Below are 13,464 nucleotides of genomic sequence, written 5' to 3' on the forward strand. Positions count from 1 at the left end.
GCCGCTGCTGCGGTTCCGATCGACGGGTGAGAAATCTTTGATTTTTGGTACGTACATGCACTTTGTCGATCTTTGGTTTTATTTGGTGCATTTAATTTAAGAGTACGTATGCGTGTAAAAACATTTAAATCAGTTCTGATGCATTGGTAAAACCAATTAAAGAGTAAGTATGCGTCTCTCCTCGGTCTTTTCGTTATCAAGTGAGATTTCTACACATATGTCTACATGATAAACAGACTTCTCCCACACGAGATTGATTTAGAAATGGCAACATCCAAATAGAACTTATTCGAGAAGTGTGTCAAGTTACATCTGATCCGGGTAGATTTCTTCAATTAACCTTTATCAGTTCACTAATATCTAACCTATGAATACAACAAATGTTGAGATGGTTTCTTGGATCAAACTATCTCACAACCGGTCTGGATAGCTAGCCAACCCACTCTGCATCAACAAACTACAAACTACCGACTTGCTCTCTCTTTTCCCCCTTTCCTATCTCCACCGAAGTTCGGCCCAGGGCCGTTAAATTCAACCACCACCACCCCCTTTCCTCTCTCCTTCATCGATGTTATCAGCCGAAGTGGGGGAGGAAGGAGGTGTATTCGCTTGTAGTTGTAGGGTGGGTGCCTGCCTTTGGTTGCCACCGTGGTGATGGAATAGTCATTGGCCAAGGCCCTGGTCACACCACCAGGCCGCGTGGGGCCCCTATGGCTCCTCTCGTGCCCCTCCGGTGCTTTTCTGGAACCTCCGTGCCCTGAAAACCCCGTATGAAATTCTCAGAAGTTTTTGACCTCCATAGATATTCTCTAGAAAACAACAACTGAGACCAGACACTGAATTAATAGATTAGTCTAGAAAAATAATATAAATTGGCATAAAAAGTATACGAAAGTAATAATATGGTAGCATGAAACAATAAAAAAATGGACATGCTATGGAGCGGCATGCTATCATGGAGCGGCATCAACATGCCGTGGTACAAATTTTGTCCCATTTGGAGCAGGTTTGGGTATATGCTTCTCACAAACCGGAGCTTCTCACAACAAGCATTATGGTTTTCGGTAGGAAACGTCCCACCTTTGGGTACGAAACGATATCCATTGCCTCTTATTGCTTTCAGTTTTTTTTCTCGTGTCAACATAGAACAACAGGAGTGTTGTGTGATTTTTTGTGATTTTTCAGGGTTCGTTTGGACATTTTTATGCATTAACTGAGTTTTCAATATATTTTATGTGCATAATTCAAATTTGAACTACATGCACATGCTCTAGTGCATATAAATTGGTTGAAAAATCAAATCTGTGTCCTTGGGTGCATGCTTAGGTCGCATGCAAGAAATGGGAATGAATTTCAAACACCGGGGCACCGTTGATTGCCGGCAAAACATTGAGATGCATAGTTTTTAAATTCTAATAAATCCAAAACTCGTCTGAAATTCATGAAACTTGGCATGCTATCATGAAGCGCCATCAACATGCCGTTCTACAAATTTTGTCCCATTTGGGGCAGGTTTGGGTATATACTTCTCATAAACCGGAGCTTCTCACAACAAGCATGATGGTTTTCGGTAGGGAACATCCCACCTTTATGGACGAAACGATATCCATTGCCTCTTATTGCTTTTAATTTTTTTTCTCGTGTCAACATAGAACAACAGGAGTGTTGTGTGATTTTTTGTGATTTTCAGGGTTCCTTTGGACATTTTTATGCATTAACTGAGTTTTCAATGCATTTTATGTGCATAATTCAAATTTGAACTACATGCACATGCTCCAGTGCATATAAATTGGTTGAAAAATCAAATCTGTGTCCTTGGATGCATCCTTAGGTCCCATGCAATAAATGGGAATGAATTTGAAACACTGGGGCACCGTTGATTGCCAGCAAAACATTGAGATGCATGGTTTTTAAATTCTAGTAATCCAAAACTCGTCTGAAATTCATGAAACTTGGCATGCTATCATGGAGCGGCATCAACATGCCGTGGTACAAATTTTGTCCCATTTGGGGCAGGTTTGGGTATATGCTTCTCACAAACCGGAGCTTCTCACAACAAGCATGATGGTTTTCAGTAGGGAACGCCTCACCTTTGTGGACGAAACGATATCCATTGCCCCTTATTGCTTTCATTTTTTTTTCTCGTGTCAACATAAAACATCAGGAGTGTTGTGTGAATTTTTCTGATTTTTCGGGGTTCGTTTGGACATTTTATGCATTAACTGAGTTTTTAATGCATTTATGTGCATAATTCAAATGTGAACTACATGCACATGCTCCAGTGCATATAAATTGGTTGAAAAATCAAATATGTGTCCTTGGGTGCATGCTTAGGTCCCATGCAAGAAATGTGAATGAATTTCAAACACCGGGGCACCGTTGATTGCCGGCAAAACATTGAGATGCATGGTTTTTAAATTATAGTAAATCCAAAACTCATTTGAAATTCATGAAACTTGGCATGCTATCATGGAGCAGCATCAACATGCCGTGGTACAAATTTTGTCCCATTTGGGGCAGGTTTTGGGTATATGCTTCTCACAAACCGAAGCTTCTCACAACAAGCATGATGGTTTTCGGTAGGGAACATCTCACCTTTATGGACGAAACGATATCCATTGCCTCTTATTGCTTTCAATTTTTTTTCTCGTGTCAACATAGAACAACAGGAGTGTTGTGTGATTTTTTGTGATTTTTCAGGGTTCGTTTGGACATTTTTATGCATTAACTGAGTTTTCAATGCATTTATATGCATAATTCAAATTTGAACTACATGCACATGCTCCAGTGCATATAAATTGGTTGAAAAATCAAATATGTGTCCTTGGGTGCATGCTTGGCTCTCATGCAAGAAATGAGAATGAATTTCAAACACCGGGGCACCGTTGATTGCCGGCAAAACACTGAGATGCATGGTTTTTAAATTCTAGTAAATCCAAAACTCGTCTGAAATTCATGAAACTTGGCATGCTATCATGGAGCGGCATCAACATGCCGTGGTACAAATTTTGTCTCATTTGGGGTAGGTTTGGGTATATGCTTCTCACAAACCGGAGATTCTCACAACAAGCATGATGGTTTTCGGTAGGGAACGTTCCACCTTTGTGGACGAAAAGATATCCATTGCCTCTTATTGCTTTCAATTTTTTTTCTCGTGTCAACATAGAACGACAGGAGTGTTGTGTGAATTTTTATGATTTTTCGGGGTTCGTTTGGATATTTTTATGCATTAACTAAGTTTTCAATGCATTTATGTGCATAATTCAAATTTAAACTACATGCACATGCTCTAGTGCATATGAATTGATTGAAAAATCAAATATGTGTCCTTGGGTGCATGCTTAGGTCCCATGCAAGAAATGGGAATGAATTTCAAACACCGGGGCACCGTTGATTGCCGGAAAAATATTGAGATGCCTGCTTTTTAAATTCTAGTGAATCCGAAATTATGTTAACCATTCACATGACGCCACGTGTCTTGGTTTTAATGGCTGTAGGAGGTGCTGTGCGGACAGCTGCTTGACCTTGACTGAACAGGAGGCGTGCGAGCGCCATCCGGTGCGCAGGCGTGCAAGCTGTCCTTGAGTGCGCAGGCTCACCGGGAAGAATGCGAGCTATACGTTGTGTTCCTTTTGACCCATAAAAATTCTCCATAAAGTTTCATGGCATTTGGATTCTGTTTGATATTGATTTTCTGCGATGTAAAACATGGAAAAAACAGCAACTCACACTTGGCACTATGTCAATAGGTTAGTACCAAAAAATGATATAAAATGACTATAAAATAATTATAAAATATCCAAGATTGATAATATAACAACATGGAACAATCAGAAATTATAGATACGTTGGAGACGTATCATTCACCACAGACATACGAGTCCATAGCTAGTATCTAGATGGCTTCTTCTCTCTCTTTGATCTTCAATACTATGTTCTCCTCGACCTTCTTAGAGTTCTATCCGATGTAATTCTCTTTTGCAGTGTGTTTGTTGGGATCCAATGAATTGTGGGTTTATGATCTGAATATTTATGAATATTAATGGAGTCTTTTCTAAACTTTATTATGCATGATTGTTATACCTTTGTATTTCTCTCTGATCTATCCATTTAGTTTGGTCAACTAGATTGATTTATCTTGCAATGGGAGAGATGCTTTGTGATGGGTTCAATCTTGCGGTGCTCTATCCCAGTGACAGAAAGAGAACAAACATGTATTTGTATTGTTGCCACTAAGGATAAAATAATGGGCTTTATTCATATTGCTTGGATTTACTTTATCTATATCATGTCATCTTGCTTAAGGCGTTACTCTGTTTTATACTTAATACCCTAGATGCATGCTGTATAGCGGTCAGTCTACTTGTCTCAGATGTGATGCCTATATACATGATCATTGCCATGAATATTGTCATAACTATGCGTTTTTCTATAAATTGCCAACAGTAATTTGTTTACCCACCGTATGCTATGTGTTTGAGAGAGAAGTCTAGTGAAAACTATGGCCCGAGTCTACTTTTATCATATATAAAAATCCAAAAATACATTGTTGCAATTTTATTTACTTTATTTTGTTTAGTATTTTATTTTATCTATGTACCACTACGAGATTTAATCCTAGCAATAACCGTCAAGGGGATTGAGAACCCTTTTGTTTGCGTTGGGTGCAAGTATTTGCCTTTATGTGTGTAGGTGCTGCCAACAAGGTTCTGTGTGGTTCGCCTACTGGATTGATAACCTTGATTCTTAACTGAGAGAAATACTTATCTCTACTGTACTGCATCATTCTCTCCTCTTCGAGGAAGTCCAATGCTGCTCACAAGTAGCACCTACCTCCCTGGGGGCGTGTGGTGGGCGTTTGGGCTCCTTGTCGCTCCTCCCGCACTCTGCTGAAGCTTCTAGGGTCCCTTGTTGCCCAAAAAACATATTAAATTAGTACGTGATTTTGACCTCGGTATATATTGATGTCCTACAAAGCCAAAAACAAGCAGAAAACAGGAACTGGCGCTGGACACTGATGTCTACTACACAACCTTCTTCTTGTAGACGTTGTTGGGCCTCCAAGTGCAGAGGTTTGTAGGAAAGTAGCAAATTTCCCTCAAGTGGATGACCTAAGATTTATCAATCCGTAGTAGGCGTAGGATGAAGATGGTCTCTCTCAAGCAACCCTGCAACCAAATAACAAAGAGTCTCTTGTGTCCCCAACACACCCAATACAATGGTAAATTGTATAGGTGCACTAGTTCGGCGAAGAGATGGTGATACAAGTGGTATATGGATAGTAGATAAAGGTATTTGTAATCTGAAATTATAAAAACAGCAAGGTAACAAGTGATAAAAGTGAGAGTAAACGGTATTGCAATGTGTGGAAATAAGGCCTAGGGTTCATACTTTCGCTAGTGCAAGTTCCCTCAACAATACTAACATAATTGGATCACATAACTATCCCTCAACATGCAACAAAGAGTCACTCCAAAGTCACTAATAGCGGAGAATGAACGAAGAGATTACGATAGGGTACGAAACCACCTCAAAGTTATTCTTTCCAATCAATCCGTTGGGCTATTCCTATAAGTGTCACAAACAGCCCTAGAGTTCGTACCAGAATAACACCTTAAGACACAAATCAACCAAAACCCTAATGTCACCTAGATACTCCATTGTCACCTCAAGTATCCGTGGGCATGATTATACGATATGCATCACACAATCTCAATTCATCTATTCAACCAACACATAGAACCTCAAAGAGTGCCCCAATGTTTCTACCAGAGAATCACGACGAAAACGTGTGCCAACCCCTATGCATAGGTTCATGGGCGGAACCCGCAAGTTGGTCACCAAAACATACATCAAGTGGCATGTGGTATCCCATTGTAACCACAGATATCCACGGCAAGACATACATCAAGTGTTCTCAAATCTATAAAGACTCAATCCGATAAGATAACTTCAAAGGGGAAACTCAATTCATTACAAGAGAGAAGAGGGGGAGGAGAAACATAATATCCAACTATAATAGCAAAGCTCGCGATACATCAAGATCGTATCATCTCAAGAACACGAGAGAGAGAGAGAGAGAGAGAGAGAGAGAGAGAGATCAAACACATAGCTACTGGTACATACCCTCAGCCCCGAGGGAGAACTACTCCCTCCTCGTCATGGAGAGCACCGGGATGATGAAGATGGCCACCAGAGAGGGATTTCCCCCTCTGACAGGGTGCCGGAACGGGTCTAGATTGGTTTTTGGTGGCTACGGAGGCTTCTGGCGGCGGAACTCCCGATCTAATCTCTATTCCGGAAGTTTTAGGGTATATGGAGTTATATAGGCAGAAGAAGCACGTCAGGGGAGCCACGAGGGCCCCACGAGGCAGGGGGCGTGCCCTAGGGGGGTGGGCGCGCCCCTACCCTCGTGAGCTTCTCCTTCCTTCCTTGACGTGGGGTCCAAGTATTGGGGAACGTAGTAATTTCAAAAAAATTCCTACGCACATGCAAGATCATGGTGATGCAAAGCAACGAGAGGGGAGAGTGTTGTCTACGTACCAACGCAGACTGACTGCAGAAGCGATCACACAACGTAGAGGAAGTAGTTCTACGTTTTCCCGATCCGACCGATCCAAGCACCGTTACTCCGGCACCTCCGAGTTCTTAGCACACGTACAGCTCGATGCCGATCCCCGGGCTCCGATCCAGCAAAGCGTCGGAGAAGAGTTCCGTCAGCACGATGGCGTGGTGACGATCTTGATGTTCTACCGTCGCAGGGCTTCGCCTAAGCACTGCTACAATATGATCGAGGTGGAATATGGTGGCAGGGGGCACCGCACACGGCTATGGAACGATCACGGGGATCAATTGTGTGTCTAGAGGTGCCCCCTGCCCCTGTATATAAAGGAGCAAGGGGGTAGAGGTGCGGCCTGCCTTGGGGCGCGCCAGGAGGAGTCCTACTCCCTCTGGGAGTAGGATTCCCCCCCCCAATCCTAGTTGGAATAGGAATCCTCAAGGGGGGGAAAGAGAGAGAGGGGGGCCGGCCACCTCTCCTAGTCCTAATAGGACTAGGGGAGGGGGGAGGCGCACGGCCACCTTGGGCTGCCCCTTTCTCCTTTCCACTAAAGCCCACTAAGGCCCATTTAGCTCCTGGGGGGTTCCAGTAACCTCCCGGTACTCCGGTAAAATCCCGATTTCACCCGGAACACTTCCGATATCCAAACATAGGCTTCCAATATATCAATCTTTATGTCTCGACCCTTTCGAGACTCCTCGTCATGTCCGTGATCACATCCGGGACTCCGAACAACCTTCGGTACATCAAAATGCATAAACTCATAATAACTGTCATCGTAACGTTAAGCGTGTGGACCCTACGGTTCGAGAACAATGTAGACATGACTGAGACACTTCTCCGGTCAATAACCAATAGCGGGACCTGGATGCCCATATTGGCTCCTACATATTCTACGAAGATCTTTATCGGTCAGACCGCATAACAACATACGTTGTTCCCTTTGTCATCGGTATGCTACTTGCCCGAGATTCGATCGTCGGTATCCAATACCTAGTTCATTCTCGTTACCGGCAAGTCTCTTTACTCGTTCTGTAATACATCATCTCACAACTAACTTATTAGTTGCAATGCTTGCAAGGCTTATGTGATGTGCATTACCGAGAGGGCCCAGAGATACCTCTCCGACAATCGGAGTGACAAATCCTAATCTCGAAATACGCCAACCCAACATGTACCTTTGGAGACACCTGTAGTGCTCATTTATAATCACCCAGTTACTTTGTGACGTTTGGTAGCACCCAAAGTGTTCCTCCGGCAAACGGGAGTTGCATAATCTCATAGTCATAGGAACATGTATAAGTCATGAAGAAAGCAATAGCAACATATTAAATGATCGGGTGCTAAGCTAATGGAATGGGTCATGTCAATCAGATCATTCAACTAATGATGTGATCTCGTTAATCAAATAACAACTCTTTTGTCCATGGTTAGGAAACATAACCATCTTTGATTAACGAGCTAGTCAAGTAGAGGCATACTAGTGACACTCTGTTTGTCTATGTATTCACACATGTATTATGTTTCCGGTTAATACAATTCTAGCATGAATAATAAACATTTATCATGATATAAGGAAATAAATAATAACTTTATTATTGCCTCTAGGGCATATTTCCTTCAGTCTCCCACTTGCACTAGAGTCAATAATCTAGATCACATCACCATGTGATTAACATTGATAGTTCACATCATCATGTGATTAACACCCATAGTTCACATCGCCATGTGACCAACACCCAAAGGGTTTACTAGATTCGGTAATCTAGTTCACATCGCTATGTGATTAACACCCAAAGAGTACTAAGGTGTGATCATGTTTTGCTTGTGAGAGAATCTTAGTCAACGGTCTTTTACATTCAGATCTGTTATTTATTTTGCAATTTTCTATGTCTACAATGCTCTGCGCGGAGCTACTCTAGCTAATTGCTCCCACTTTCAATATGTATCTAGATCGAGACTTAGATTCATCCAGATCATTGTCAAAACTTGCATCGACGTAACCCTTTACGGCGAACCTTTTTGTCACCTCCATAATCGAGAAACATATCCTTATTCCACTAAGGATAATTTTGACCGCTGTCCAGTGATCTACTCCTAGATCACTATTGTACTCCCATGCCAATTAGTGTAGGGCATACAATAGATCTGGTACACATCATGGCATACTTTATAGAACCTATGACTGAGGCATAGGGAATGACTTTCATTCTCTTTCTATCTTCTGCCGTGGTCGGGCTTTGAGTCTTACTCAACTTCACACCTTGTAACACAGGCAAGAAACTTTTTCTTCGACTTGTTCCATTTTGAACTACTTCAAAATCTTGTCAAGGTATGTACTCATTGAAAAAACTTATCAAGCGTCTTGATCTATCTCTATAGATCTTGAAGCTCAATATGTAAGCAGCTTCACCGAAGTCTTTCTTTGAAAAACTCCTTTCAAACACTCCTTTATGCTTTACAGAATAATTCTACATTGTTTCCGATCAACAATATGTCATTTCACATATACTTATCAGAAATGTTGTAGTGCTCCCACTCACTTTCTTGTAAATACAGGCTTCACCGCAAGTCTGTATAAAACTACATGCTTTGATCATACTATCAAAACGTTTATTCCAACTCCGAGAGGCTTGCACCAGTCCATAAATGGATCGCTGGAGCTTGCACACTTTGTTAGCTCCCTTTGGATCGACAAAACCTTCTGGTTGCATCATATACAACTCTTCTTCCAGAAATCCATTCAGGAATGCAGTTTTGTTTATCCATTTGCCAGATTTCATAAAATGCGGCAACTTGCTAACATTATTCGGACAGACTTAAGCATAGATACGAGAGAGAAACTCTCATCGTAGTCAACACCTTGAACTTGTCGAAAAAACCTTTTTGCGACAATTGTAGCTTTGCAGATAGTAACACTACTATCAACGTCCGTCTTCCTCTTGAAGATCCATTTAATCTCAATGGCTTGCCGATCATTGGGCAAGTCAATCAAAGTCCATACTTTGTTCTCATACATGGATCTCATCTCAGATTTCATGGCCTCAAGCCATTTTGCGGAATCTGGGCTCACCATCGCTTCCTCATAGTTCACAAGTTCGTCATGGTCTAGTAACATGACTTCCAGAACAGGATTACCGTACCACTCTGGTGCGGATCTCACTCTGGTTTACCTACGAGATTCGGTAGTAACTTGATTTGAAGTTTCATGATCATCATCATTAGCTTCTTCACTAATTGGTGTAGGTGTCACAGAAACCGGTTTCTGTGATGTACTACTTTCCAATAAGGGAGGAGGTACAGTTACCTCATCAAGTTCTACTTTCCTCCCACTCACTTCTTTCGAGAGAAACTCCTTCTCTAGAAAGTTTCCGAATTTAGCAACAAAAGTCTTGCCTTCGATCTTGTGATAGAAGGTGTATCCGATAGTTTCTTTTTGGATATCCTATGAAGACACATTTCTCCGATTTGGGTTCGAGCTTATCAGGTTGAAGCTTTTTCACATAAGCATCGCAGCCCCAAACTTTCAGAAACGACAACTTTGGTTTCTTGCCAAACCACAGTTCATAAGGCGTCGTCTCAACGGATTTTGATGGTGCCCTATTTAACGTGAATGCAGCTGTCTCTAATGCATAACCCCAAAACGATAGTGGTAGATCGGTAAGATACATCATAGATTGCACTATATCCAATAAAGTACGGTTATGACGTTCGGACACACCATTATGCTGTGGTGTTTCAGGTGGCGTGAGTAGTGAAACTATTTCACATTGTTTTGACTGAAGACCAAACTCGTAACTCAAATATTTTACCTGTGCGATCATATCGTAGAAACTTTTATTTTCTTGTCACGATGATTTTCCACTTCACTCTGAAATTCTTTGAACTATTCAAATGTTTCAGACTTATGTTTCATCAAGTAGATATCCCCATATCTGCTCAAATCATCTTGTGAAGGTCAGAAAATAATGATACCTGCTGTAAGCCTTAATATTCATCGGACCACATACATCAGTATATATGATTTCCAACAAATCTGTTGCTTGCTTCATTGTTCCGGAGAACGGCGTTTTAGTCATCTTGCCCATAAGGCATGGTTCGCAAGCATCAAGTGATTCATAATCAAGTGATTCCAAAATCCCATCAGCATGGAGTTTCTTCATGCGCTTTACACCAATATGACCTAAACGGCAGTGCCACAAATAAGTTGCACTATCATTATTAACTTCACATCTTTTGGTTTCAATATTATGAATATGTGTATCACTAAGATCGAGATCCAATGAACTATTTTCATTGGGTGTGTAACCATATAAGGTTTTATTCATGTAAACAGAACAACAATTTATTCTTTTACTTAAATGAATAACCGTATTCTAATAAACATGATCAAATCATATTCATGCTCAACGCAAACACCAAATAACACTTATTTAGGTTCAACACTAATCCCGAAATTATAGGGAGTGTGTGATGATGATCATATTAATCTTGGAACCACTTCCAACACACATCGTCACTTCACCCTTAACTAGTCTCTGTTTATTCTGCAACTCCTGTTTCGAGTTACTAATCTTAGCAACTGAACTAGTATCAAATACTGAGGGTTTGCTATAAACACTAGTAAAGTACACATCAATAACATGTATATCAAATATACTTATGTTCACTTTGCCATCCTTTTTATCCGCCAATCACTTGGGGTAGTTTTGCTTCCAGTGACCAGTCCCTTTGCAGTAGAAGCACTTAGTCTCAGGCTTAGGATCAGACTTGGGCTTCTTCACTTGAGCAGCAACTTGCTTGCCGTTGAAGTTCCCCTTCTTCCCTTTGCCCTTTTCTTGAAACTAGTGGTCTTGTCAACCATCAACACTTGATGTTTTTCTTGATTTCTACCTTCGTTGATTTCAGCATCACGAAGAGCTTGGGAGTTGTTTCCGTTATCCCTTGCATATTATAGTTCATCACGAAGTTCTACTAACTTGGTGATGGTGACTAGAGAATTCTGTCAATCACTATCTTATCTGGAAGATTAACTCCCACTTGATTCAAGCGATTGTAGTACCCAGACAATCTGAGCACATGCTCACTAGTTGAGCGATTCTCCTCCATCTTTTAGCTATAGAACTTGTTGGAGACTTCATATCTCTCAACTCGGGTATTTGCTTGAAATATTAACTTCAACTCCTGGAACATCTCATATGGTCCATGACGTTCAAAACGTTTTTGAAGTCCCGATTCCAAGCCATTAAGAATGGTGCACTAAACTATCAAGTAGTCATCGTATTAAGTATTTGTAATCTGAAATTATAAAAACATCAAGGTAACAAGTGATAAAAGTGAGAGTAAACGGTATTGCAATGTGTGGAAATAAGGCCTAGGGTTCATACTTTCGCTAGTGCAAGTTCCCTCAACAATACTAACATAATTGGATCACATAACTATCCCTCAACATGCAACAAAGAGTCACTCCAAAGTCACTAGTAGCGGAGAATGAACGAAGAGATTATGGTAGGGTACGAAACCACCTCAAAGTTATTCTTTCCAATCAATCCGTTGGGCTATTCCTATAAGTGTCACAAACAGCCCTAGAGTTCGTACCAGAATAACACCTTAAGACACAAATCAACCAAAACCCTAATGTCACCTAGATACTCCATTGTCACCTCAAGTATCCGTGGGCATGATTATACGATATGCATCACACAATCTCAATTCATCTATTCAACCAACACATAGAACCTCAAAGAGTGCCCCAAAGTTTCTACCGGAGAATCACGACGAAAACGTGTGCCAACCCCTATGCATAGGTTCATGGGCGGAACCCGCAAGTTGGTCACCAAAACATACATCAAGTGGCACGTGGTATCCCATTGTAACCACAGATATCCACGGCAAGACATACATCAAGTGTTCTCAAATCTATAAAGACTCAATCAGATAAGATAACTTCAATGGGGAAACTCAATTCATTACAAGAGAGAAGAGGGGGAGGAGAAACATAATATCCAACTATAATAGCAAAGCTCGTGATACATCAAGATCGTATCATCTCAAGAACACGAGAGAGAGAGAGAGAGAGAGAGAGAGAGATCAAACACATAGCTACTGGTACATACCCTCAGCCCCGAGGGAGAACTACTCCCTCCTCGCATGGAGAGCACCGGGATGATGAAGATGGCCACCAGAGAGGGATTGCCCCCTCCGGCAGGGTGCTGGAACAGGTCTAGATTGGTTTTCGGTGGCTACGGAGGCTTCTGGCGGCGGAACTCCCGATCTAATCTCTATTCCGGAAGTTTTAGGGTATATGGAGTTATATAGGCAGAAGAAGCACGTCAGGGGAGCCACGAGGGCCCCACGAGGCAGGGGGCGTGCCCCAGGGGGGTGGGCGCGCCCCTACCCTCGTGAGCTTCTCCTTCCTTCCTTGACGTGGGGTCCAAGTGTTGGGGAACGTAGTAATTTCAAAAAATTTCCTACGCACACGCAAGATCATGGTGATGCAAAGCAACGAGAGGGGAGAGTGTTGTCTACATACCAACGCAGACCGACTGCGTAAGCGATCACACAACATAGAGGAAGTAGTTGTACGTTTTCCCGATCCGACCGATCCAAGCACCGTTACTCCGGCACCTCTGAGTTCTTAGCACACGTACAGCTCGATGACGATCCCCGGGCTCCGATCCAGCAAAGCATCGGGGAAGAGTTCCGTCAGCACAACGGCGTGGTGAAGATCTTGATGTTCTACCGTCGCAGGGCTTCGCCTAAGCACTGCTACAATATGATCGAGGTGGAATATGGTGGCAGGGGGCACCGCACACGGCTATGGAACGATCACGGGGATCAATTGTGTGTCTAGAGGTGCCCCCTGCCCCTGTATATAAAGGAGCAAGGGGGTAGAGGTGCGGCCT

The sequence above is a fragment of the Triticum dicoccoides genome, chromosome 5A, assembly GCF_002162155.2.
Source record: "Triticum dicoccoides isolate Atlit2015 ecotype Zavitan chromosome 5A, WEW_v2.0, whole genome shotgun sequence".
NCBI classification, from domain to species: Eukaryota; Viridiplantae; Streptophyta; class Magnoliopsida; order Poales; family Poaceae; genus Triticum; species Triticum dicoccoides.